This window comes from Garra rufa, chromosome 3 (assembly GCF_049309525.1).
Source record: "Garra rufa chromosome 3, GarRuf1.0, whole genome shotgun sequence".
In the NCBI taxonomy this organism is placed as follows: domain Eukaryota; kingdom Metazoa; phylum Chordata; class Actinopteri; order Cypriniformes; family Cyprinidae; genus Garra; species Garra rufa.
The window spans coordinates 62,175,497-62,187,681 of record NC_133363.1 but is presented as its reverse complement, the minus strand read 5'-3'; the positions used below and the strand labels follow the sequence as shown (position 1 = coordinate 62,187,681).

The 12,185-nt window shown below is 41.5% G+C and overlaps 1 pseudogene; it reads left to right on the top strand.

Annotated features, from left to right (window-relative positions):
- Nucleotides 1-748: 748 nt before the first annotated feature.
- LOC141331698 (peroxidasin homolog) overlaps nt 749-12,185 on the top strand; it is a 33,014-nt pseudogene continuing 21,577 nt past the window's right edge.

The following is a 12,185-nucleotide window of genomic DNA, read 5'->3' as shown; positions in this document are numbered from 1 at the left end:
CCAGAAATCTCTGTAGTTCTTTGATAGATGATGGTTGTGGCCAGGATGTGACTGATGATACCTTCCTCTCGTCCATGCGGATACCTTCATGGTCGATGATGTAACCCAAAAACTGAACGGATGGAAGGTGAAATGAGCATTTTTCCGCCTTGAGGAAGAGCTGGTGCTCCCTGAGTCTCTGGAGGACCTCCGCAACGTGGTGAATATGCTTGGTCTCACTCCGGGAGTACACAAGGATGTCATCAATGTAGACTATAACAGATTTGTGAAGGAACTCCCGGAGGACTTCATGGATGAAGTTCTGAAATACGGAGGGGGCGTTGACCAGGCCATAGGGCATGACCCGGTATTCATAGTGCCCTGTAGGGGTCACGAAGGCCGTCTTCCACTCGTCCCCCCTCCGTATTCTCACCAGATTGTATGCGCTGCGGAGGTCCAACTTGGTGAAGATGGTGGCTGACCTTAGTTGTTCCAGGGCTGCAGGGTCGAGAGGAAGGGGGTATTTGAACTTGACGGTGCCTTGATTTAGAACGCGGTAATCAATACATGGCCGCAGCCCTCCATCCTTCTTGGCGACAAAGAAAAATCTGGAGGCTGCTGGGGACTTGGACGGACGGATGTAACCTTGGTGTAATGCTTCCTGGATGTACTCCTCCATGGCCTTACTCTCCAGAAGTGACAACGGGTAGATCCTTCCCTTGGGCAGAGGGGCGCCTGGAATCAGGTCGATGGCGCAGTCCCATGGCCGATGGGGCGGCAGCTGGGAAGCTCTCCTGGGGCAGAAGACATCCTGGAAGGAGGAGTAGGTTTCAGGAATCTGGGTAGAACGTTTCTCCAGGGGACTTTCAATTGACGTGGTATTGACAGGCATGGGTCTCGGAACTGGACGTGGAAGTTCAGGAAAGCACTCGGGAAAGCAGTCATGACTCCACTGGATTATTTCTCCACTGCCCCAGGAGATGATGGGATTATGCTTCGCCAGCCACGGGCGCCCCAAGATGATGTCCATGGTGGCGCCCTCCAGAACCAGTAACTGACTCTCCTCTTGGTGAAGGACTCCGATCTGGAGGTAGATGGGTTGGCATTTCCGGTGGATCCGTGGTCTTGTGGTGATGGAACGGGTTAGGGGCTGGATCTGGTAGACGCTCGACGAAGCTTCGGTTAAGAGCTGGAGCTGGCGACAGAGGTTCCCCGAGATGAAATTGCCCGCTGACCCGGAGTCGATGAGGGCGTGGGCTACGATGGAAGACGTGGAAGTGGTTAACTGCACACATGTAGACAAGGGATACATTTTTTCAACGTCTGACTGGATGACACTCACCGCAGCAGTAACAGGACGAAGGGGGCACGTCAGTCTGATATGCCCACTAGCACTACAATAGAGGCATAAACCCAGGGTCAGCCTCCTCTGTCGCTCAGCAGGAGATAGTCTACCAGACTCCAGTATCATGGGTTCTGGTTCTGGAGGGCTGGCGATGTCCGCTGGGCGGAGGAGTGCAGTAGTCGAGGTTTCTGAGTGATATGATTGCATGCGATCTGAACATCGGATGGACTGTTGGATGAAGCGCTCTAACCCCATAGCGTCATCTAGGGCAGCGAGTTGGAGACGAAGGCGAGGCTCGAGACCAAGGCGGTAAGTGGTCAGCAGTGACCGCTCGTTCCATCCACTGGCCGCAGCGAGGGTGCGGAATCATAGGGCATACTCCTGAGTAGACATAGATCCTTGAGATAAATGATACAGTTGCTCACCCGCTGATATTTCTCCATCCGTGCGACTGAAGACCTCCTTGAAGTGAGTAATAAAGGTCTGGATGGAACGAGTGATCGGTCCATTCTGCTGCCAAATTGAGTCTGCCCATTTTAGCGCTGGTCCTGTGAGGAGAGAGGTGATAAATGCAATTTTAGATTGATCAGTGGGGTAGAGCGCAGGTTGCATTGTAAAAACTAGAGAACACTGCAGAAGAAATCCATTGCACTCCTCCGCCCCGCCATCGTATGGCGCTGGTCGGGCCATGGGACTGGATGGTAGCGGATCCGAAGAAGTGCTGGGAGGCGTGACTAGCGGCGGTGCGGAAGGGGTGACAGATGGTGAAGCCAGAAGGACTTTTCGGAGTGAATCCACCAACTCTTGAAATGGGTCTTGTACGTTCATGCTGCTGACTGTTTTCAGGTCCGGGCTTCTGTTAGGAAGCAGACGGGACAACAAGGTAAGTGAAACAATGATATTAGTTTATTGAAAGCAGCAATGCCGGTGATGTGAGAAGACCCAATAGCTGGTGAGTATGGCAGACGTGGAGAGGTTGGAGTCGAGTGAACTGGTGCTGAATATGAATCTGTCCTTCCTTATAGGATTCGTGCAGCGAGGAATGGAAGGCTGATCCCTTGGGCGGAGAGGATGATGGCTTACGGCACACACCACTTTGAGCTGGTGTTTGGGACACTCGGAAGACGGTAACTCGGAGGACTGGAACTTGGAAGACTGGAACTTGGAAGACTGGAACGAGACAGAGTTCAGGTAAGTAATTTCAGGTAACGATTAGATAGCGAAACTCTTGGAAAGAGAGACACTACAGTCCGCTTTCGTTGGAACGAGCCCGGACATTGAGCGGTGTGTGGCGTGAGTATTTAAGGGTGACTGTGATGATGGCGTGCAGGTGATGGTGATTAGAATTCAGGTGACGGTGATCTGGGTGTGACTGAGGGTGTGGAACCTGGCCAATCCGTGACAATAGGAGTCTAATCAAAATGTTTTTAATACACAAATATAAACAAATATCAAGGAAGTAATTTTATTTCATTATATTTATTTAATTGAGTGTATCTGCAGGATTTTTAAATATTAATTTAAAGCAATTCATAACCATTTTTAAGATCTGCAAAAGTAAAATAAACAGTAATGGGATTGGACAATGTAAAGTAGAATATTAAGTCATAAAATGGCATGATTTAAAATTCAGATACAGTTTCACACAAAATCAAAATATGTTACACTATGGCATTTCATCCTTTATAACATTAAAAGGGATAAATTGATTATATAATTTATTATATTTATTTGAAACATAAATATTAATGTACTTGTTTAGATTTTTAGAAGGCTCTGAGTTAGCTGCATAAAAACATGGGTCGATAATTGCAATCATTTGACCATAAACAGCTGAAAAGAATGTTTTGAAGTGAAAATTAAATAATCTGTCACGGGGGGGGGCGCTTTAGGAGCGCTGAAATATTACAGTTTCCATAGTAACAGCTGTATACACAGCAGTATTAAGGCAGTTTTATCAGACATCAAATGAAAATTCCAACGACAAGTTTCTGAGGACAGTGACGGAGGAACGCCATCAAATGTAGCGAAGTAAAAGTAAATTTTTGTTCACTATAAATGTACTTGAGTAAGAGTAAAAGTACCTATATTTAAATATACTCTAAAAGTACTAGTTACACCAAAAATGTACTCAAGTAAATGTAACGAAGTAATTCGTTACTACCCACCTCTGGGTACAGGTGTATTAGGTGCAAATTTGGATGTAAGTAGGTATTAATAAATACTGAATAGATTAATAAAGTGTATACTTGTCAGGATTATGTCTGTGTTTTGTCCTGTTCTGTTAGGTTTCCCAAGTGTTTTCCCCCCCATGTTTCTAGTTCATTTGGTTTAGTCCTTGTTTTCCCCTTTTTGATTTAGTCCTTTTGGTTTGTTCTTGCCCATATTTGTATTTCCCCCTCGTTATCTTGTTAGCTTGTTTGTGACCACGCCCATGTCTCTGTGTATTTAAGTCTGCTTGTGATCACTCCCCACTGTCCGTTGTTAACGTTACATGTTTGCTGTTTTGCTCCCGGTTTTGATTTGTTTGTTTGTATTTTCAGTATTTCATTTAATAAACTGTTTATACTTCTTTTACTCTGGATCTCCTCCTCATTCTCCACTCCTCATCCAACCAAGCTGTGACAATAATAGTGCTGCATGTTCCACATTTACTGACAAGTGTTCATGAGATGGATTGCCTGGGGAAAAAAACTGTTCCGGTGTCTAGTCGTATTGGTGCAATAGTTCGAAACAACTCTGCGCTGTCAATGTGTTTGAATGGGTTTAAGTAGGATAGACAGCAGTTTTACTATATTTGCAGCAATTTTGAGTAATTATTAACACATAATGTGCATTGATTGTGTATTGATAACTTCTCTGAATACGCTTTACAATCGCATTTTATTCTGGTCAGTGATAAAGAGACATAATATATTATTTTTATTATTAATTAATATGTTCTCATACTTTTTGGCAGTCAAATGTGACCAAACTCCTTAAGTGTAACTTTTATTCAATTGAATAATTGTAATATATAGTTCAGTTCTATTTAGTTTAAAATTTGGGGTTTTTTTTTTTTTTTTTTTTTTTTTTGGTACTAAATAATATGTGCAATAATGATCCTGAACATTTAAAAGATAAAATTTTCTAATATAGTATTTATATTACAGTTAGTGTGATATTTAAGGTAAAATACATTTGAATGTGTATTTGGACATGATCAAACACTCTCTTTTTTATATGTTTTGATTTAACGATTTAATGTTAAATAAGAAAAAAAAAGTAATTTATTTGTGTTATTTTATGATATTCAAATATACAACATAACTGAATATGATAAAAGGCAAGCAAAAATGGCATTTGACATAATAGAAAAGATCAAAATAGTGTTTAAAAAAACACAAGGCAATGAATTGCATTCAGTATACATTTTTTATCATATTTTTTGAATGCAGTCTTTACTGAAACTCATTTAATCTCCCACAATGAGAGAAAGATTGCAGAAAGACTAAAAACGTTAAAATATGACAATTAGTATCTGGTTATGGTTGCTATTATGATGTTTCTCACGTTATCTAACTGCATTTACAGTATAACTTTATTTTTTAACGATAAACATTAACTATAACATGCTTTATAAAATACCACTACTGGCCAATTTTCCGAGAGGTCAACTGATGCGTTAAAATGTAAAAAAAAAAAAAATGCAGTAATTTCTTCAATTTACCGGCGACAGTGCTTGAGAAACGCTGAAATGAATGGCTTCAATGGAGGAGCTATTGGTTGTTTGGAACTATTGGCCGCTCCATGACACGCTTTACTTCCGCATTCCTCAGTTCCTATGGAAGCCTATGGGAGTGTCGCAACTCTGTTTCTCTATGGCTCTGGCGCCGACCAGATGGTAACAGTTCAAAGAGCGAGTGTGCTGGATGTGAGGGGTCCAGAGTGATGTTGCCAGCCCTTTTGCGCACTCTGGATAAGTAGAGATCTTGAAGGGTAGGAAGGGTTGTACCAATGATTCGCTCAGCAGTCCGGACTATGAATTGGTAGCTGAGCTGAACCAGACAGACAGAATAGGTTTGTTTTTTTGTTTTTTTTAGTTTTGCAGAAATGTGTATCAAAGCATGTATTTCCAATGAGACTATGTTTCGGTTCCAACTGAGGAGAGACCATCACTCTTCTCTCCGCATCTCTCCTCTTTAACATCAGTGGTACACAAGTACAGGAACTCAGATGATCAAATAATGTTTCTGACTAGTTCACTGAAAGAGCTCTGTCTTCTTACTTTACAGATTTACCCACATCTAAACTGACTGTGACACAAACAAATCCTGTATTCACTGGAGAGACAGTCCATCTGAAGTGTGAGATTGAGTCTCACAGAAACTGGAGATATGAGTGGTATAAAGGCAGCAAATACAACAGTGTAAGGTTACGGACGTCTGGTCGTTACACTGTAAACAGTGGCACTCTCACTATCAGAGGAGCTGCTAAGTCTGATGAGGATCAGTACTGGTGTAGAGGACAGAGAGATGAAAGACCAAAATTATCACAATTTAGTACTGTTTCTCTAACTGTGAAGGGTGAGTTAAATATCATTGTCATTATTAACTTACTCTACTGTCACACATCCATATTTCTAAACTGGTTTTGTTCGGAATAAAAAACTCTCCTACCGCTTACCAAATTCAGCTGAGTATATACCGTATTCTGCCTATATCATCATTAGAAACAGATCACATTTTACAACAATAGTGACTCAAACTGTCACATCACCTCATTGCATTGCAAGTTTAATTCAGCACACTTTTTACAGTCTTAAATCATGTCATTGTTGTACAGTCTGCAACTGTATGAAATGTGAATACAAAAGATGTACACTGATAAGAACATCAACATTTTATTTATGTTAAACCAATATTTACAAATATTTTAGTTGTAATTAATATCAACAAAAAGCAAATTGGATCTTTAATTTAATGCAGGATTTTTCTTATAGATTCATAACAGTTGTCATGATAGTGTGATGATGATATGTATTAATACAGAGAGACCAAAACCTGTCTAGAGAACCTGTTAAGAGAATTTGGCTTTTGTGTTCCTCATACCTATAATCCTGTGGAACAGGAAAGTCATGGCTAGACAATTTCACGTTCCTAGTCAACCTGATGTGCTAAAAAATGTAAATATGAATGGAAATATACTTCAGAGATATTTGACTCATAAGCATTTGTAGAGGTGCCAATAATTGTGGCCAATATGCATTGAAGAAAAACGGTAACACTTTATACTGTCTGTGACAAAAGACAATCATGTGTTCACTGGAGAGACAGTCATTCTGACGTGTAAGATTGAGTCTTAGAATGACTGGAGATATGAGTGGTATAAAGGCACAGACAGGTGAGAGCTGGTGAGTTGAATATCATTGTCCCTCTAACCTCACTGTACATGTATGGTCATACTACATATGATCTGCCTCTAGTGTTCATTTCAACTGGACACTGCAGTGGTTCATACATATAGGTATGCTTTTTTTAGTTTTGCAGAAATGTGTATCAAGGCATGTATTTCCATTGAGACTATGTTTTGGTTCCAGCTGAGGAGAGATTATCACTCTTCTCTCCGCATCTCTCCTCTTTAACATCAGTGATACACAAGTACAGAAACTCAGATGATCAAATCATGTTTCTGACTATAGTTCACTGAAAGAGCTCTGTCTTCTTACTTTACAGATTTACCCAGATCTACACTGACTGTGACACAAACAAATCCTGTTTTCACTGGAGAGACAGTCAATCTGAAGTGTGTGATTGAGTCTTACAGTAACTGGAGATATGTGTGGTATAAAGGCAGTGTAATGTTACAGACGTCTGAGCGTTTTACTGTAAACACTCTCACTATCGGAGGAGCTGCTAAGTCTGATGAGGGTCAGTACTGGTGTAGAGGACAGAGAGATGAAAGACCAACATCATCACAATCAAGCTCTGTCTCTCTCACTGTAATGGGTGAGTTGAATATCATTGTCATTATTAACTTACTCTACTGTCACACATCCATTATGTCGTTGTTGTACAGTCTGCAACTGATTGAAATGTGAATAGAAAAGATGTACACTGGATAAGAATATCAATGTTGTATTTATGTTAAAACCAATATTTACAAATATTTTAGTTGTAATTAATATCAACAAAAAGCAAATCAGATCTTTAATTCAAAACTTTTACAAAACAGATTTAAAGGCTCTGTTATGGCGTTATAGTTGTGCCTAAATGACTTGCATATGCGGGAGTTGCGTTAGTGTACATAAGACTGTATAAGCGTAAATTAAATTTGCAAGCACAAGAGAACCTTTGTAAAGGTGTAAATCGCATTTCAAGCGTAAGAAAATATAATTTGCAGCATTGTACTGTTAATTCATGTAATTCATTCATTCATTCATTAATAAGTGTAATTCATGTATTGTGAAACTTCAGCTTCATGCTAATGCAAAATAAATATGATCTGTATTCTTCCAACTTCCAGTTTTCCTCGCTCACACTTTTGGCACGTTGTTTTCGCCAAAATACGGTCAAAAGTACTGCAAGCCTGTGAACAGTGATTTGCACGCTAAAACAGCAGTTTAAAAAAACTGCAAAACGTATTGACTGCGTAGAACCAATCTGTGTGTGTGTGTAAAAACAAACTCTTGCAAATGTCTAAATGGCTTGTTGTGTATGTAGGGCAAAACATTGCTGTAATAATCCGATATGTACATCTCCGTCTTTCTTTTACCTGCGCTTACACTTTTGGCACGATTCTCTCACTCACTTGCTGCGTCCCAATTCGCCTACTTATACTACGCCCTATAAGTATGTACTCTTTTTGTGAAGAAAAAGTACATACTTTTGAGTATGTAGCAGAATAGTAGGTGAGTTTTGGGACATACTACTTCGTCATAACTGCTTTTTTAACGGACACTCTGTTCCTTAATCCTATCACTGTTTAAACTGCCCTGTCAATCATCACAGTTAACATTTGGTTAACATTATCTACATTTTGTTTAATTTAATTTCCTACCGTATTAGAGAGAAATGAGGAGGCACGTTCTTTCAGAAGTCTTTCATGCCGAGAACTCTTCTGCTCGTGTTTGCATAATTATGCATTTAAACGTTAATGACCAAACCTATCATTATAAAAGTTCATAATGTTGCTGCACATGAAATATAACGAGGGTAACATTTAAAAAATATATTTTTTATCAGGTTACACACTGATTATTTATCACTCAAACCCCTTTCTCTATCTGTCCGTTGGTCGCGCATATCCTCCATGTTTGTAGTTTTTTAACACTTTTTATGCGTGTTTGTTGTTCTAATCGAATCCTCGTTCACGGCGCAGTGTGTTGTGGGCAATATTAGCCGTTAGAGTGTGCATTGATCCGCACTTCGAATTCTGAGGTTAAGTAGTAGACCATCCGGGAATCTTTGGAATACTTTTTCAAACATACTACGATTTGGGACATACTAATTCTATTTTCGAATACTATTTAGGACGGATAGTATGCGAAATGGGACGCAGCAACTGAGTTTTGCAAGCGTGAGAGAGACAGGGCGGGTTCACCACCTTCTTGTAGCCAATCAAATGAGGCTCTCGCGGACTCTCCATTTACTCTTATCTGATTGGTTCAGTAAACACACAGAACACGGATTGTTCTCTCTGCCGGTGAAATGATATTTTAATGTACACATAAAAAAGTAAATAAACAACCTAAAGTATCATGTTTTAATTATTATTTGTGTATCATTAAGCTGTGTTCATAATGAATTTCGAGCTGTATAGTTTTAGGCTATATATGTATATTGTGATGATAATTGCAGATGGCCTAGTATTTGCACTATGCACATGCATATTTTCACCTGTCTACTGATCAGGGACGATTCAGTTTTTTATACTAAAATTTGGTTCAATATAATAATTTAACTAACAGTAATATTTTGTCACTTTAACATGTTGTAATTTAAAATTCAAAATATTAATAAAATATTTATTAAATGTTTATTTCTGAAATGATTCGCCATTTATTATCTATAATACCATTATGTAAACACTAGATGGCTGTTTAGCTCTTTATATAATCATTGCTGCGTGTAGTCCAGTGACACATTGCTGCCACACATTTTCTGTCTAATAACGAGATGTCATGATGTTATGTTACGTTAAAACAACATATTTTCTCATAATAAAATGTTTTCTTGTTTAAACGGCATTTATTATTATTTTGTTTTATTTGAAAAGTGGACAAACAAAAATTAAGCTAGATTTTTCTATGCCCGCGCGATCCCTTATGTTGTAAAGGCTCCTTTAAGAGAGGGCTTTTATTCTGACATCGTTTGTCACTTTCCAAGCCGAGCAGCCTTGTTAGTTAAGCCGCTGGTGCCAGCTGAAGTTTATATCTGCTGAGTCGATCTCTGAAAGAACATTTTACCTTTTGTTGGTGATATTTCCTGCAGCCATTACCTTAAGGTGTTAGTCATTGACCTGCAAGTAAGCCTATTTGCTTTAGTTTTGTGTTTATGGAGATCGTTATTGAGTTATTTATAACTGCGTCACCCGCACATGTATAGACATGCCCGTGGCAGTTGATTCTGTTTGTCTATCTTAGTGATGCTGTTTAAGATGTAACTATTTCTTCTTTATTGAGCTGTACATCACTGTTTTGGTTTTCGATAATACCTCTGGTGACGTGATCTTAATATTTCAAGCAGTTTATGCAAAACGAGCGATCGCGTTCTAATGTGCAGGGATTATGCCCATATATGGAGTGATGTTTAGCATGTCAGACGATCACTTACGACTTTATATGTTGACTGTGATGCTTTATTTTCCTTCCTTGGATTGTATATTCTATTAGGAATGTTATGAATGAGGATTTGGCCAGCTTGAGCTGCATTTGTGTACCCACAGATGTTATTATTGTATGTACCTAATTATTGCTAATTATTCACTATTGTTTCTTGTATTTCTTGTGCTCCAGACTAATACCTCTACTGGCTGGAAGCGATTCTCTCTTATCAATACAACATTGAAAGCCAATCACCTGTCTCCTCGTCCTTTATAATACTGTGCTCTAACCGGCACCCAGGGGGTTCACTCGTCCAATTAAAAATCATAACCTTACAGTTAAAAGTCTCTCCAACAAAGTGGTCCTTCGAGCCGGAGGAGTGTTCCCGCCTGATATGATGGACTCTGATGAGGAGATTGTTGGCGGAGCTCGCCCTAGGCGCCGTACTCGGCCTCCAGCCTACCTAGAACAGTATGAGGTCCAGTTTCCTAGAGTGAGACCTGCCTCCGAGCCTGGGGTATCCCACCCCATAAATACACCTGTCCCAGCCTGGTCCCTGTCCTTTCAGCCAGCTGCTGCAATCCCTGGTAATGACAGTTTTCATCCTGATGGCTCGCAGATCCTGTCATCCAGTTATCAGCCTCTCCAGCCCCCTACGCAGGTCCCCTCCCTACCTTCAGCAGCTGATTCAATTGTCTCTGCCCATCTAAGTGAGCTACAGCACCTGCGTCACGAGCGGGCAGCCTTCGCAGCTGATCTGAGAGAGATGAGGGCCGTTCGCGCAGAAGTTCAAGAGTTAGTTCAAGCAGCACGGTCCCTTCGAGTAGACCTTAGCCAAACCAGAGGTCAACCTCTTTCACCAGCGCCGGCCTCAGCGGTGCGGCTGTCCAGTACACCAGTAAAGCCCTGTATATCCAGTCCTGTAGTTGATTGTGATCCATTCTCCGATCTACCTCCGCCACCTTGGCCGGAGCCTGAAGCAGCCTTAGCTAGACAGTTAGGTGACCTTGAGATGTCTGATGCAGCTACTTCCTATCGGCCCGTAGCCCCCGGGTCTCAGACATATCCCTTGGTGTTCCCTTCCACTCGGGTGTGCCCTCCAAAGCCAAATGTTCCTGATGCTGGTGAGTTCCCTCCGCCTCCTACTCCTCAAGACCTTAGGGACTTGCTCACTCCTTGTGCCATGCCCTTGCCTGTTCATCGCCAGTCGGTACCTGCCTATTCTACAGTTCCAGTCTCGTTTACTCAGTCAGAGCCTAGAGGACGTCCTGTAGTCCCTTCTGAATCTGTGTATCGTGGTCCTCCTCCTACGATCCCTAAGTTTACTCGCCCCGATCCTAGTGAGTTCGCTCGCCTTCGCATAGCCCTGGAGAACCTGCTCCCCCCAGATGGCACTGAGCTGTTTAAGTACCAGATCCTTGTAGACCACCTTAAGCTTGAGGAAGCTAAGATGATTGCTGATGCTAATTTGAACTCCCCTACCCCCTTCACGGATACGATGTCAGCACTTTGTGAAAAGTACGGCCAGCCACATCAGTTAGCCTTGAGGAGGATAGCTAGTGTCCTTGATAGTCCTGACGTTCGACGAGGTGATATCCCAGCCTTCCAGAGATTCGCTCTGCAAGTCCAGTCCCTAGTTGGCCTGTTGAGAACCTTAGGACATGATGGGGAGTTGGAATTGAGTTGCGGTTCCCATGTTGTACGCCTGCTGAGCAAGCTTCCACCAGAGCAAAGAGCAGAGTTTCGTCGCCACATGTTTCGTCAACCTGGTTCTACCCCTAACCTTGTTGATTTTTCGAATTGGCTTCGTTATGAGACCTGGTGTCATAGTTATGATGCCGAGTTGATGGCTAAGAGCTCCTATGCTGGCAAGAGATCTGTTGCTATCCTGCATGGAGTTGAAGCATCCTCATCTGTGTCACCTCCCCCAGTTGAGTCTGCCATGCCTCGTAGAGGTTCTGTTCAGCCAGCTAAGCCTGCTAAAACAAAGCGTTATTGTCCATTTTGCGACGCGCCGGAACATTACCTGAGTCAGTGTGCTGCCTTCGCCCAGCTGAC